We start from the raw sequence: 15,453 nt of genomic DNA, 5'->3' as shown, positions 1-15,453 counted from the left end.
CAAATATCTTCAGCCTGATATATTTACCAAAACATGTCTCTGAACTTACGAACGACGACAAAATACTTATTTTGCCTTTTTGTTAAGAAAGCAGGTGCGAATCGATCACTTGCGATAAAGAAATAAAGAATCTTGATATGCAAAGCTTGTGTATAAGCCACACGTACCACCATGGTGCATATGTGCGGGATCCGATCCATCCCTCCCGTTAGTCTGATGTTGTACATGTACTCCAAAAATAAAATTTGGGATATGGTCAGTCCTCTTGTGTGAGCCGGTCACCATTTAGATAGGTATTATACTTTTAAGTGATATATCTTATATTTTCCATGTGTGCCTCTCTACATGTGTGTGGTTTTCTACATGCGTGTGGGTGTTTACATAAAAGATTAACTTTCGGACACATGAGATATGTGTGCTACTTTGTGCGCGTGTTAGAACCAATTGGTTCGATTCAAACCGTGATTATTGTTGACCCCGGCATTATGATAGTCCAATGCTTGGTTGAACAACCAACAAATCAATTGTCTATCCAGCAAACAATGCGCTTACTAACTAGGCGACTTGTGAAGATTAGGGCTTTTCCTCCAATGAGCTCTTTTTGTCTTGATAATCAATAACTTTACGGAGGTGCATCAATTGTATGGTCAAATGAAAAAAAAATTGAAAGCTGGATGTGGAAATATATGTAACTTACCACTGAGATGGGATCACTAGCCTGGTTGAGAGCATCAAGGTGCTTCTTAAAGCAGCATGCTGATGAGCAAAGTAAAAGCAATTCTAAGAGTTACAATTATAGTTGACCCAGCATATGAGTTTAGGTGGACATATTCCAAGATTAAGATCTTCATTCAGATCTAGCACGCAAGCACAGATGAAAGAGAATTACAACTATTGGTTACATCTAAGAGTCGATCCGGCACATTCGTAGGGATGGACTCTTAACTTAAGTGTTTGGATTCCCAGTCTGGCTTGTACTGTATTGTTGTGAGTGGAATCTTTCATAACCTCATATGTTTTGTTATGGATAAAAACAGACTAGCCACCAAGGAAAAACCAGCTCGAACATATATGCACAGTACGAGGAGCTCGGCCAACGCCAGTCATAACCAAGGAGCTCCTTAATGGCTAAAGAAGGATACTCTGTTACATTTCACGGAACGACCCTAGGGTCGACCATCGGTAGAAAGAATCTCTCCGTCTCCGACCGACATCGAGCCCTTCCACGGACCGATACATTTTTAAGCTGGTGCTTAGAACATCTCTTTGGAAAGAGGCCTGGAGTACAAACTCCGTTGTACGACAAGATGAAGAGGATGGTCATCCCCGATATCCCATATGTATCCTACTAAGGAAAAGAGCTCGGCCCCAGTGCTCAGCTACATGTCCCAAAGGCAAGTTGACAAATGGGTAACTTGCTCGACATTAAGGGAGGACTCTGCTACTACTCACCAGAGAAGTCAGGTCGGCATAACCCCTCTTCTACCAGTTCCAATATGGTCTCGACGGTGTCTACCCAAGATCCCAGCCGAGGATTTAGGAAGGCAACCGCAACACGGATCTGTCCGTGTAATGACTCGAAAAATTTCACCTCCACCTCTTCGTTCAGCGCCAGCTCATCCATCCTTCAGACCTTCTGTACCTCGCTTTAGGCCACCTCAATGGCTCATGGTTCCTCCGTCGAATCGCCAGCAGCAGGCTCGAGTTCACACGCTCTCAGCTGAAGCGCCTGTGGCTGACTTGGTGCCGAGATCCTTTGAGGTTACTGCTCACATCCAAGGTATTCTCGTTTCTATGTTGGTGGATACAGGGTCCACTACCTCTCTTATATCGTATGCGGCAGTTAGGCGCCTGAGTTTGGGCACTGTTACTATGAAGGGAGTGACGCTCACTACCGCTATAGGGATCTCATCTGCTATGAAGAAGCGTTGTATGGATTGTTTGATTGATCTAGGGAGTGGATCGATTCTTGTTGACCTTTTTATCGCACCTCTTTACCATTACGATGTCATTATGGGTATGGATTGGCTCACGAAGATGCGGGCAGAGATTGATTGTGAAGCTAGGTCGGTGACAATCCATGGACCTGAGGGCGAGACAGTTACTTTCTCAGTTCAGGTCAGTTACCCTTTTCGTCTTGGTTATTATACTTCTCTATTGGAGAGTATTACTGGATCGGCGTTTGAAAGCACGCCTGTAGTTCGAGAGTTTGAAGATGTGTTCGAGTCGATTCCTGGATTACCCCCTCAGCGCGAGATTAATTTTACTATCGATCTCATGCCTGGTGCGACACCCATTTCTTTGCCCACCTATCGTATGCCTCCGAGTGAAATGGAGGAATTGAGGAAGCAGATAGATGGCTTTTGAAATTTGGGTTTTATTCGGCCTAGTGTGTCTCCTTGGGGAGCACCTGTCCTGTTTGTTAAGAAGAAGGATGGTTCCTTGCGATTATGTATTGATTATCGCAGGTTGAATCAGGTGACTGTGAAGAACAAGTATCCCTTGCCCAGGATCGATGATTTATTTGATTAGTTGAAGGGGGCACAGTACTTTTTGAAGGTTGATCTGCAGTCAGGGTATCACCAGTTGCGCGTCAAGAATGAGGACGTGCAGAAGACCGCCTTCAGGACTAGCTCTGGCAATTATGAGTTCCTTATGATGTCGTTCGGTCTTACGAACGCACCGGCCGTGTTCATGGATCTGATGAACAGGGTATTTCGGTCATTCTTGTTTCGATTCATCATTGTCTTTATCGATGACATTTTGATATATTCCGTGAGTCGGGAAGATCACGAGGAGCACTTAAGAGCGGTCTTGGATACTCTCAGGAAGAATCAACTTTTTGCACAGTTTAAGAAATGTGATTTCTAGAAAGAGAAAGTCAAGTTCCTAGGACATGTGGTGTCCAAGGAAGGGATAGCTGTCGATCTTGCTAAGGTATCTGCAGTTCAGGACTGGAAGCAGCCTGGTTCAGTTATTAAGGTGAGAAGCTTTCTGGATCTAACAGGCTATTATCGATGCTTCATACGAGACTTCTCGAAGATAGCCAGACCGTTGTCTCAGTTAACACGGAAAGATTTGAAGTTTGCTTGGAATGAGAGGGCGGAGATAGATTTTCAAGAGCTGAAGGACAAGCTAATGTCCACCCCTGTGCTAGTATTACTAGAGCAAGGGGTTAAGTATACGATATATACTGACGCCTCTCGCATTGGTCTGGGTTGTGTCCTTATGCAGAAGGACGGGGTGATTGCATATGCTTTGAGACAATTGAGGAAACACGAAGAAAATTACCCTACACATGACCTAGAGTTGGCAGCTGTCATTTTTGAATTAAAGCTCTGGAGACATTACCTCTACGGAGAGGAGTTCGAGCTCTTTTGCGACCACAAGAGCCTTAAGTATATCTTCACGCGGCGTGACTTGAATATGAGGCAACGCCGATGGATGGAAACATTAAAAGACTTTAAGTTCGATGTCTCTTACCATCCGGGCAAGGCGAACCTAGTGGCAGACGCGTTGAGTCGCAAGAAGGCTATAGAGTTTGCGGATCCGCTAATGATAGCAGAGTGGGACATGTTGGAGTTTGTGTGAGACTTTGAGCAGAAACTTACGGTGGAAGAGCCGTATGAGGTTATCGCACACATTTGTGTACAGCCCCTCATTGACGAGAGGATCGTTGCAGCTCAGGCAGATGATGAGCTTTTGGCGAAGATGAGAGAGCGGGTTGGTACAGATGAGGACTCCGAATAGAGTGTTAGTTCAGATGGGGGCCTATGATTTCGTGGCCGGCTATGTGTCCTAGACATTCCTGACCTGAGACGGGAGGTTCTCGAGTCAGCCCATAATTCTAAGCTTGTGATGCATCCAGGTAGCACGAAGATGTATCAAGATATGAGAAGATCTTATTGGTGAGACAACATGAAAGTTCACATTGTTGAGTTTGTATCTCGTTGTCTCACGTGCCAGCAGGTCAAGGCAGAGCATCGCCGACCTCCTGGGCTGCTTCATCCCATGCACATAGCAGAATGGAAGTGGGACTTCATCTCTATGGATTTTATTTCAGGGCTACCGAGAACGAGGAAGGGATATGACTCTATTTGGGTGATCGTCGACCGATTGACGAAGTCGGCTCATTTCTTACTGATCGGAGTCACAAACTCTACAGACGAGTTAGCTAGATTGTACATCAAGGAGATTGTACGTCTGCATGGAGTTCCCTTGGAGATTGTGTCTGATAGAGACACGCGATTCACATCTATCTTCTGGACTCGTATCCAGGAAGCGATGGGTGTGAAATTGAAGTTCAGTACCGCGTTTCATCCACAGACAGATGGGCAGACGGAACATGTGAATCAGGTTCTGGAAGACATGTTGCGAGCTTGTGTTTTGAATTTCAAGGACAGTTGGGATGATTGTCTCCCTTATACAGAGTTTGCGTATAATAACAGTTTCCGGGCGAGTATCGGCATGGCTCCCTACGAGACATTGTATGGTCGCCCGTGCAGAGCACCGTATTGCTGGGCAGAAGTTGGAGAGCGTAGTTTGATTGGCCCGGAGTTGGTGCAGGCGACTTAAGAGAAAGTTGACATTATTCGACGTCGACTTCGACAGCCCAGAGCAGGCAGAAGAGTTACGCTGATACGAGGCGGCGACCTCTTGAGTTTGAGGTTGGAGACCATGTATTTCTTAAGGCTTTCCCTATGAAGAGAGTTCTGCAGTTCGGTAAGAAGGGAAAGCTCACGCCGAGATTTATTGGTCCATTTCAAATTCTGGATCGAGTAGGAGCGGTAGCATACCGCCTTGCTTTGTCCACACCACTTGCGGGCGTGCATAACGTATTTCATGTTTTTATGCTGAAGAAGTACGTTCCTGATCCTTCACATATTATCAGTTGGGAGCAGGTGCAGTTGAGCGAGGATGCCACATATGTACTGCGACCGACCCGTATCCTAGATAGGAAAGAGCAGGTATTGCGTAGCAAGGTCATCCTTCTTGTGAAAGTACTATGGACGCATCATAGTGAAGAAGAGGCTACTTGGGAGACTGAAGCTGAAGTCAGAAAGAGCTACCCTCAGATCCTTGAGGAATATGAGAAGGTACGAATTTCAAGGATAAAATTTTTCTTTAAGGGGGGTAAATTGTAATGACCCGAAAAATTTCGTGCTAAGACCCGAGTATTGCCTCTATTTTCCTTGGAAGTTATTTGTGGGTTAATTAGCGCTAAACTCGATTGCTTGTGAAATTAGCATCAATCACTTTAAATTTGATCTGCAGGACTCAAAACCTGTAGAATCGTTAGCGCTATGTTACTCTGAAATCTAGGATTCAACGCTAAATCCAGTTGCTCTCGGAAATTTTTAGAAGCTTTGGATCGGACTTGGACTGTGCGTCGAAAGTCCGATAGCGATGATCTTAGACAGTTATGGTCATCATGTTGGACTTGACCATCACTTCAAAAATCAAGTCCAGATGATGTCCTAGGTCAATTTGATTGAGTTCGGAGTGAAGAGTGTAAGAACGGTGAGAAATTAAATATGATTTTATGAAATCTGAGTCGTGTCGCTTGTGCGATGATTTTAAGCAATCTGACCGTTGGATTTTGACCCAATTTCACCCTCGGATCAGGGAAGATGGCCCAGGCATGTCATAGTGCTTATGGACCTGATCGAGTTTCGGTGACCGTTGAATTGAGAGTGGTCTGCCACGGCTGATCTATAAATCCGATCGGTATGAAAACTCAGCCTGACCTAGACCCATGGTCAGTGAGCTTAAGTCCGACCGCACATGGAGAAAGGACCACCGGAAGTGCTCCGTTGGATCGAGAGAGGCCTGATTTGGTTATAACCTAAGTATACCTTGGCCCTGGGGCTATTTTCATCTATTTTAGGCCTATATAAAGACCTTATAACCCTCACTCTCTTTCCCATATGAATTTCCTAACCCTAGCTAAGAAAGAAAGAGGAAAAGAGAGAGAAAGTAAGAGAGAAGTTGGTGAATCATTGGAGATTCTTTCTTGTTTCCCTGCATCCTTAAACTATCAATTCTGAATTGTTGTTCTGGCGATTCTAAGTTCATCCTTGGATAAGTTAATCTAACCCTAATCTGTTTAGAGCTTAAAATAGTCGATGTGTTGATGTAGCTCATTTCTATTCTTGCCTTAGGTTATCTAGTTGCCGTTGACGAAGACTTATCGTCTGAATCAGATCTATTGTGCTTTTCTGGTTTAAGGTGCGGACTATATTCGTATAGGTTATGATTTTCAAGGCTTTCAATGTCAGATAATGGTTTATTATTGTTATGGATGCAATTTCACATGCCAAATGCTATATTTATTTTGCGTTCCTGATATGTATGTGTTATATTGAGATTTGTGTATTCTATGTATATGTAGGAAGTATCGTATACGTATAAAATATGAACATGTGTTTGCCATGATTATTTGTCGTGTACTTGTGCTAGTTGTATGTGTGTCAACTCCTTGGCAAAAGGAATTGTCCAAATGCATGTATTCCAACATACGTCATGTATATTGAACTATGTAGTCTAAGTGTTTGTAGAAATGTCTGAATGGTCTAAAGTGTAATATATTATCCTATTTGCGGGAGTTGAGAAGTGATTCTCAACTCTCCTATTGGTGTGTATGATTTCCTACATGCAAGTCACATTCTTTGTTGTTTAACTTCAAGTATTACTTATGTGTAAATCCATGTTAAGTTGATATTCTTCAAATGCTCACATACTACATGATTTGAATTGTTGTTCCATTACTGTTCTAAATTGTATATGCATATCTGTTATAATGGAATGTGTTTGAGACTATGAAATAGTCCAGGAAATCGGTAATCGGCCTTGAGTTCGTGGCTGAGGTTGCTTTCGTCACGAAGGACGTGATTTGACGAACCCGAGTCGTATTAGAGTTGTCGGCAGTGGTTTGGCCACACGGAGTGTTTGCGTACTCTATGTCGTTCAACCCAACGTGCGCTCGTGTTAGTCAAGTTCGTCAAGTAACCCGATTGTCCGATGTATGTTCACCATGTATGGACGCTATTGTTTGAATCTATGGTACCAAACTTACCGATGAAATTCTGTTAACCGTTGTACCTTAATCCGTTAAGACTCATGAGTTGGACATGGTGGTATGGGACACCGTGGTCGAGCTGTCGGCCTACGTTGGGGTGACGAGCCTCCCCGTAGTGACCAGTGAGCACACCAGACTCATGAGCCGATTATGGTGGTATGGGACACTATATTTGTGCTGTCGGCCTACATTGATTTATGACGAGCCCTTTGTAGTGACCTCGAGCATACCTTGATACTGTATTAAGGCGACGAGCCTTAGAGTAGTAACGAAGGTATGATAGGCGTGTATTGATTGGTGACGAGCCCTTTGCAGCGACCTAGAACCATATGATCGTATGAGATGGCCTAGGACTGACGACCCTAGAATGGATCAGTGTGTGGAAATTGATATGAGGAAGGTACCTTAGCTTCCCAATCCTGCTATATGAAAAGGACTAATAACAACTTGGTAATCATGTTCATGTACCGCATTGCATGTGCGTAGAAGTCGTTGGCACTGCGGGAGGTTGTCATGCGTAACGTAAGATGAAAACGTTGAGGGAATGCAGGCGAGGGCATGCATCATTTATACATACATCCTTGCATTAACAAGAGTACTTTAGACTTGTTTAATTGTATTGTCTTATCATTACTGCTTGATTGATTTGATATCATGTTAACTTTTACGGTATAGTTCCACTGAGTTGATCACTCACTCCCACGTTCTGGGGCGGTGTTTCAACACCAACCAGATTCTGTCTTAGATGCAGATGTTAACGCGACCCCTGAGGCAGAGCAGGAGTTCGATGATGATGAGGCCGCGTTTTCTTTTATGCAGTTCTCAGGCGGGTTCATGTGAGCCATGTCCTGATATGCAGGGATTCTAGATTTTCTTTGTAATTGTACTAGATGATGTCATTTGATTCTTGTATTTTTGAAAGCAACACTTGTAAGTATGACCTGGCATGCATACGTATTTCAGGGACTTGCACATGTACACATATGTTTCTTTAAGTCTTCCGCTTGCGACTTTCACTTATCCCTGAATTATGTTTGCAGTTTGGCTTAATCTATTCCATGTTTTATGTACTCTTACAGACAACATACATCCATCATTAAATATGTTGCATAAGTGATGTTTTGAAACTCGGGAGCTGAGTTATGCTCGACCCCCGAATTTCAGGGCGTTATAGTCCGAGATCTCAGCCGAGGATCTCGGAAGATCCTTACAACATGTCTAGGATCCAAATTCCTCTACAAAACGTACTTACTAAATAGGGAGATCTCCCCCTACCCTACCGCTTCTCCTCAACTATAAATAAGGGCATTTCTAATGGTGAAAGGTATGCATAATCTCACATCCGAAAACCTTACGTTCTATTATACCTAGCTTGTCTGTTTGACTTTGGCATCGAAGGGTCCCCTGCAACAGTCAAGGTCTCCATCTTTGTGTTATCTTACAGGTCCCTAGTAGTCTAAGAAGGATGACCAGATTTCTGCATCAACAGTTTGGCGTCGTCTGTGGGATCGACATCAAAGTCGTTCATCTTGTTGAGACCCAAATATTGCATATTTTCCCCCATTTATATCTTGGTTTTATGAACATGATACTGCTTAATGTTATATTTTATACATATTTGTGTTGCAAGGTAAGTTTAAGAGCTTGGATTAAAAATAATGCTAAAAGCATGGATTTAATGCTAAAAAATTACCAAAGCAAAGAATGGATATTTGGAGATCAAGATTGAAGATTTCAAGATCCTAAGATCCACGAAAACCAAGTGGAGAAGGAAGGAAGTCGAAAGAACAAAGTGTTATAATTCACTTCATTGTCTGTGTCTTTGACCACTGTTCAATTACATCAAATACAGCTCGATGACATCGAATGTTTACATGAAAATCAAGTTGGTCGCTAGACATATTCGGTGTAGTTTTCGATTACTCGAAGCCTCTCTCGATGACATCGAAGAATTGTTCGATGACATCAAAGTCTGTTCGATGGCATCGAATTTTCTAAAGAATTATGAAGCAACTCGTTAGACATATTGGGTGCAGTTTTCGATTACTCGAGGCCTCTCTCGATGACATCAAGAAATTATTCGATGACATCGAAGTCTGTTCGATGGCATCGAATTTTCTGAAGAATTATGAAGCAACTCGTTGGACTGTTTTGAACACTTTTTCGATTGCTCAAAGGTCGGTTCGATGATTCGAAGATACGCTTGATGACGTCGAAGGAAGGTTCGATGACACAGAGACTTACGCAATGCAAAAGGAGAAAAGGCGCGACTTCTAGATTCAAATCTCTTCGATGACATCGAAGGCGTTACGTAGAGTTACGCGGACTGCGTAAATTGTTGTGGTTTTACGATTTTGTGGAACGTAGGCTATAAATATGAGTTTCCTAGGCACTTTTTAGGATATCTAGGGTTTGGAGGAGCAGAGCAAAGGGGTGGAGTCATCATCCAAGAGTTTCTTCTTCCTTTTCTTCCTAGTTTTAATGATTTCTTTGAGGATTTTAGATCCAATCATGTCTATGGTTGGCTAAATCCTTTAGCTAGGGCTAAGGGGTGAAGCTTGTAGCATGATTGGGATGTTTCTCTTGTTTGATTATTATTCTTGTTGAACTTCCTTTATTCTAATTTAATATTTAAGGAATACTTTCAATTTTTAATGGTTTATTGTAACTTAAATTACAATAGATCTACAACAGCTTTGAGTATCTTCTTTACCTAATTTGAGATTGTGAAGATAGTAAATCCTGTTGTTCACCATCATCCCTTGGGCATGGTTGGGTGATGGAATCTCTTTTAACCTTCACAATTCTTCTATGTTTGGTTGTGAGATTGGTATATCATGTTGTTTGCCATCGTCTCCTAGGCATGGTTAGATGATGGAATCACTTTCAATCCTCACAACTCTCATTCGTTGAGAATTAAATGAAAGTTCAAATTGATTTTATTGATATATCTTCCAATTGGATAGGATAAGATTCTAATTCCAATTGTGTTCCTTGAATTAAATAAGGAAACATCCTAATAGTCGTAAGTGGAACCCTTAGCACCCTAGTTCCCACCTTTAAATTCACAAGTATTTATTAAATTATTCACAATTACTTCCTATTATTCCAAATTTAGATTTATATCTTCTAGTTCTGATTCTAATTACTTTCAGAATACACATAAGTTCAGTCCTTGTGGATTCGACCTCGGTCTCACCGAGATTATTACTACATCGTGACCCTACACTTAGGGTTGTGAACACCTCTCACCTACAAGCTTCAACAATAGCTAAGGGGAGAAAGAAAACTCAGACTGCCACTGCTGTACCTAGCCCTGTGCCACCAGAACAATCCGAAGACCATCGAGACTTGTCTTCCCAACTTTAGGCTGATTTTGCGCCTGCGGACCTAGTGCAGCGGCCCTGGAACTGGGGAGGTTGGCTTCTCTATGTAACAACGAGTAAAGGCACTGAACAACAACGTCGATATGATAAAAAGACTGCTGGAGCAACAAATCCCTCTTCAAGGTCAAGGGCTGAGGAAGTTGTCACCCGAGTAGCAACAGAAGTTTCCGCATGAACTCAAGCACCCGCAGGATCTCAACAAAATCGACAAGTTGACGAAGCACTAGTACTAGTACCTTCCCACGTTTCAGGCACTGCCACACTGCCTCCCTTTGATATACATCACGAGTTGGAGAATGTAAGTGCTAAATTGTTGGAGCAAACTTTAGTTGTCAAATTTCGTATAGCCAAAACAACGTAACAATAGATCTTCAAGATCAAGAGAAGATCAATCTCAATCAAGACAAAATCAAGCTCGAGATCAAGAGAAGATCAACCTCAAGTTCAATAAAAGATCAAGCTCAAAAGTAAAGATGAACACCAAGACTTAGTTCAAGTCAAAGAAAAACAAATATTTGATATATCTCAGGTGGTATAAAACCATAGAAAGACCTTAGGACTAGATGTTTTAAAAGATGTTTAAAATTGGATTTTTATACTTATTTTGCTTGAAATTCGGCTAGCCTAACTTTTGGTTCGGCTAGCTTAAGTTTTCTCGGCCAACCTAAGTTCAAGTCTGAAGCAAAATTGATTTTTTGTTGTAAATTCGGCTAGCCCGAGTTTTGGTTCGGCTAGCCCAAGCTTAAAATTCATCTAGCCTGAGAAATTTCAGGTCAAATTCCAGCAACTATATCTTTTAGAATTTGGACGAATTCGGCCAGTCAAAGGGCAAATTCGGCCAGCCGAAGTTGACCTCGGGCAAGCCGAATTTTGGATAAATCTTATCCCACGCGATCCGAAGTCCGTTGAACTGAATCCGGTCTACTTGGGCTAGTCGAAGACTATCTCAGACTAATCGAAGATTCAACTTTTTTGCTTATAAATTGAGTTCTTCTCTCATTCTGAATTACACAAGTTAATTATCAAAATCCTCTACAAGAGAGACAGATGCTCAAGTTATTATCAAGCTATTGAACGGTACTTATAGTTTAATTTATAACTCTTTTTTTTTCCAATTCCCTTAATCTCAGATCCTTCAAGTTTGAATCTAAATAGAGTAAACTATACTCTTCTTTTGAGATTTAAGAGAATTGATTCAAGTAGCTTATTGGGTTTAACTTAATTAAAATCAATAGAACCCTAGGCCCTTTTTATCTGACTGAACAATGAACAATCTACGTTCAAGAAAGAGGTTCTACTGCTACAAGCTTCTGATACATCTTCTATGGTGAAGATAAGTATAATTTCTAAACTCTTTTTGGTTTTTCTGAAATAGCTAGTTAAAATATCAGTTTAGGTTTTGTCTGAGATAGCTTGAAAATCTCAGTGTGGGTTTGATTGTGATAGCCCGTGAAAATCACAAGAATTGTTAAGGTTGTTAAGGTGAACCTGAGAAAACCTTTTCATAGTGAAAGCTAAAATTACGAGGGAAGTAATTTTGGGAGTGGAGTAGGTGAAACTGTTTTTTTAAAGCAGCGAACCATTATAATCCTTTGTATTATGTGGTGAATGCCTTTATTTTATTTGTGGTAAATGATTGTATTTAATTTTAGTTGAAAGGTGAATACTATAATATTTTTATTACTCTTGCAAGTTTGAGATTTTGATTTTAAAAAAAAGTCGTTAAATAAGGTTGTCCTGCTTAAAACTTTAGGTGAAGGTTGTCCTACGAATTATTTGGAATCAACATTTCAATACTTAAGCAATTGAGATATTTGCTTTATTTACATATTCAGCACTTACTTCAATTATTTGGCATTATCCTATTCAACCCCCCCCTGTAGGACATGTTAAGCTCTCCTTTTCAAGTGGTATCAAAGCGGGTTGCTCTTTTATTTTACTTTTTTTTTGGATTTACTTCCTTGATCTAGATCCACAACTTTATTATGTCAAATTTCGATAGCTTGTCCATTACCAGGGCACCTCCCTTTGATGGCTTTAATTATTCATACTAGAAAGCCAGGATGATGATTTTTCTTAAATCCTTAGACGAAAATGTGTGGCAAACCACTTTAACTAAATGGATCCCTCTTATGATAAAAGTAATTGCTGATGATGGAACCAAATCAATGAAAGAAACCACATTTACTTTTTGGACCGCGGTTGAGAAAAATTAAAGCAGTGCTAATGCAAAAGCCTTAAATACTATAACTTGTACTCTATCGCCTGATGAATTCAAAAGAATTATTTCTTGCGATACAACTAAACAAGTATGAGATATTCTCGAATGACAATGAAGAAACTACTATTGTAAAAAAAATCTAAAATTCAAATCCTTATAACCAAATTTAAAGAGATTCGTATGGAAGAAAATGAGTTTTTTATGGACTTCTATACGAAATTAAATGACATAGTGAATTCCATGTGGGGTCTTGGAGATAGAATCCCTGAAAGTAAGGTTTGTGCAAAAACACTGCGATCACTTCCTGATAAGTTCAATTCAAAAGTTACTGCTATACAGGAGTTAAGGGATACAGATGTTATAAAGGTTGAGGAGTTAGTAGGATCTCTTCAAACTTATGAGTTGAATTTTAAAGCTCCTAAAGTCAAGTCTATAGCTCTTAAATCTTCTAAATCTAATTCAAAGGAAACTAATGCTAATTCTGATTTTGAAGATAATGAAGATGATATGGCTTTGTTAGCTAAGAAATTTTATAGAATTTTCAAAAATAAGAAAATAACAGATTTTTAAAAACCCTTTGATAAAAGAAAAGGAACTTCAAATTTTTGAAAATCTAAAACAAAAGACAGTCAATGTTTCAACTGCTATGAATATAGGCACTTAGCTTCTAAATGTCCTAAAAAGGATAAGTCTAAAAGAAAAAGGCATGATAGCTACTTGGGATGAATCATCAAAGTGTGAAACTAACTCTAAATTTGATGAATCAGACCAAGAAAATGCAAACGATGTGAAAGCTTTTATCACAATAACAAGAGTCACTTCTTCAGACAGCTGTGATATGTCTGACTATGAAACTCTAAAAAGTGACCTTAAAAATGCAGACGATCTTCAAGATGCTTATAATGCCCTATACAGATAAAGTTGCAAGATTGCTGTCAAATTGAAAATTCAAAAAGAAAATTATGCTAAATTAAAAGTAGAATTTGAAAAAGTTATTTTAGAAAAATCTCATTTTTCCGATTGTTTTGAAAAAACAAAATTAGATTTAAATTTTAGGTCTTCTGAATTGCAAAAACTTGAAACAGAAAAATGAGAAACTAAAACTTGAAGTTTCTTCCCTTCAAAGTTCAAGGGATACTTGGAAACATGCCCTTGGTGAACAAAAACTTGAAAAATTGTTAACCTCATCAAGAAGATGTGGTGACAAGTCTGGTATGGGTTATATTAAAAATAACTCTTTAAAAACCAAAGATTCTACTCCTATCTTTGTAAGAGAGAATCCTCGAACTCTAAAAGAAAGACTCTAAGAGATTAAAATTATAATGATTTCAAAAACTCAAAAACTTTTCAAATCTCTATAATAAATAATAATGCCATCAGCTATAAACATCAAAGATATAATAAACCTCCCTTAGTTGAAAAAATTGTGGACTTTCTTAAATAGTTATTGGAATCCAACTCGGATAAGACTGAAATATATAGAAATAGGAGAAATCCTAACCCCCAAATACAACGAAAAACAAGAGATCCTTCTAAACCAAGAACCGTAATGAAATGGGTTCCAAAGGTTAAGTGTCTTGTTGCCAATACAACTTTCAAAGCTATTAGCCATTCAAGATGGTACCTATATAGTGGATGTTTGAGACACATGACGGGTGATAGGGCGATATTCTCAAATATCAACGAAATAAATGGTGGCTTAGTTACATTCAGATATGGAAGCAAGTGCAAGATAATTGGCCAAGGTAATGTACAACTTCCTAACTTGCCTCTCTTCAAAAATGTGTTTTATGTTGAAGGATTAAAACATAATCTTTTGAGCATATCTCAAATCTATGATAATAAGCATAGTGTAAGATTTTTAGATCATGAATGTGAGATTATAAATGAGAAAGGTAATGTAATATTAAATGGTTGCAGAACATCTGAAAATTGTTATATAATTGATAACTCTTGCTCAACAAACCATTCATGTTACATGGTCCAAACAGACGAAACTGAACAATGGTATAAACGTTTTGAACATGTAAATTAGAGAGATCTATATAAATTGAGCAAAAGAAATTACTGAGGTGGCCTACCCAAACTGAAAAAGAAAGAAAAAGTGTGTGGCGCATGTCAAATTAGCAAGCAACTTAAGAGTAGTCACAAGAAAGTGAACTCCTTAGCTACGGCTAGACCTCTTGAACTTCTCCATATGGACTTAGTTGAACCAACTAGAACAGAGAGTAGAGGTGAAAAGAAATATTTTCTGGTTGTAGTTGATGACTACACTAGATATACATGGGGTAGCCTTTCTAAGAGAAAAATCAAATACTCTTGATGAAGTCAGAAAATTTTTTAAATGTATCCAGACTGAAAAAGAGTTATCTGTAGTCAAAATAAGAAGTGATCATGGTACAAAATTTGAAAATAACAATTTTGGAATTTGAAAATAACAATTTTGAGAAATACTGCAATGATTATGGTATATCGCTTGAATTTTCTACTCCAAAAACACCTCAACAAAATGGAATTGTTGAAAGAAAAATTAAAAATCCTCAAGAGATGGCTAGTGTAATACTAAATAACATGAATCTACCAAAAAATTTATGGGCTGAAGCTGTTGGTACTTCATACTATATAATAAATCGTGTTTACATTAGAAAAGATAAAAAACAAAATAGTTTATGAATTATGGTTTAATAAAAAACCCACAGTTAAATATTTTCAAACTTTTGTAAGTAAATATTTTATATTACGTGACTGAGAAAATTTGAAAAAATTTG

The sequence above is a fragment of the Magnolia sinica genome, chromosome 5, assembly GCF_029962835.1.
Source record: "Magnolia sinica isolate HGM2019 chromosome 5, MsV1, whole genome shotgun sequence".
Taxonomy (NCBI): domain Eukaryota; kingdom Viridiplantae; phylum Streptophyta; class Magnoliopsida; order Magnoliales; family Magnoliaceae; genus Magnolia; species Magnolia sinica.
The sequence above is the reverse complement of the archived record's forward strand: the minus strand, read 5'-3'. Positions refer to the sequence as shown.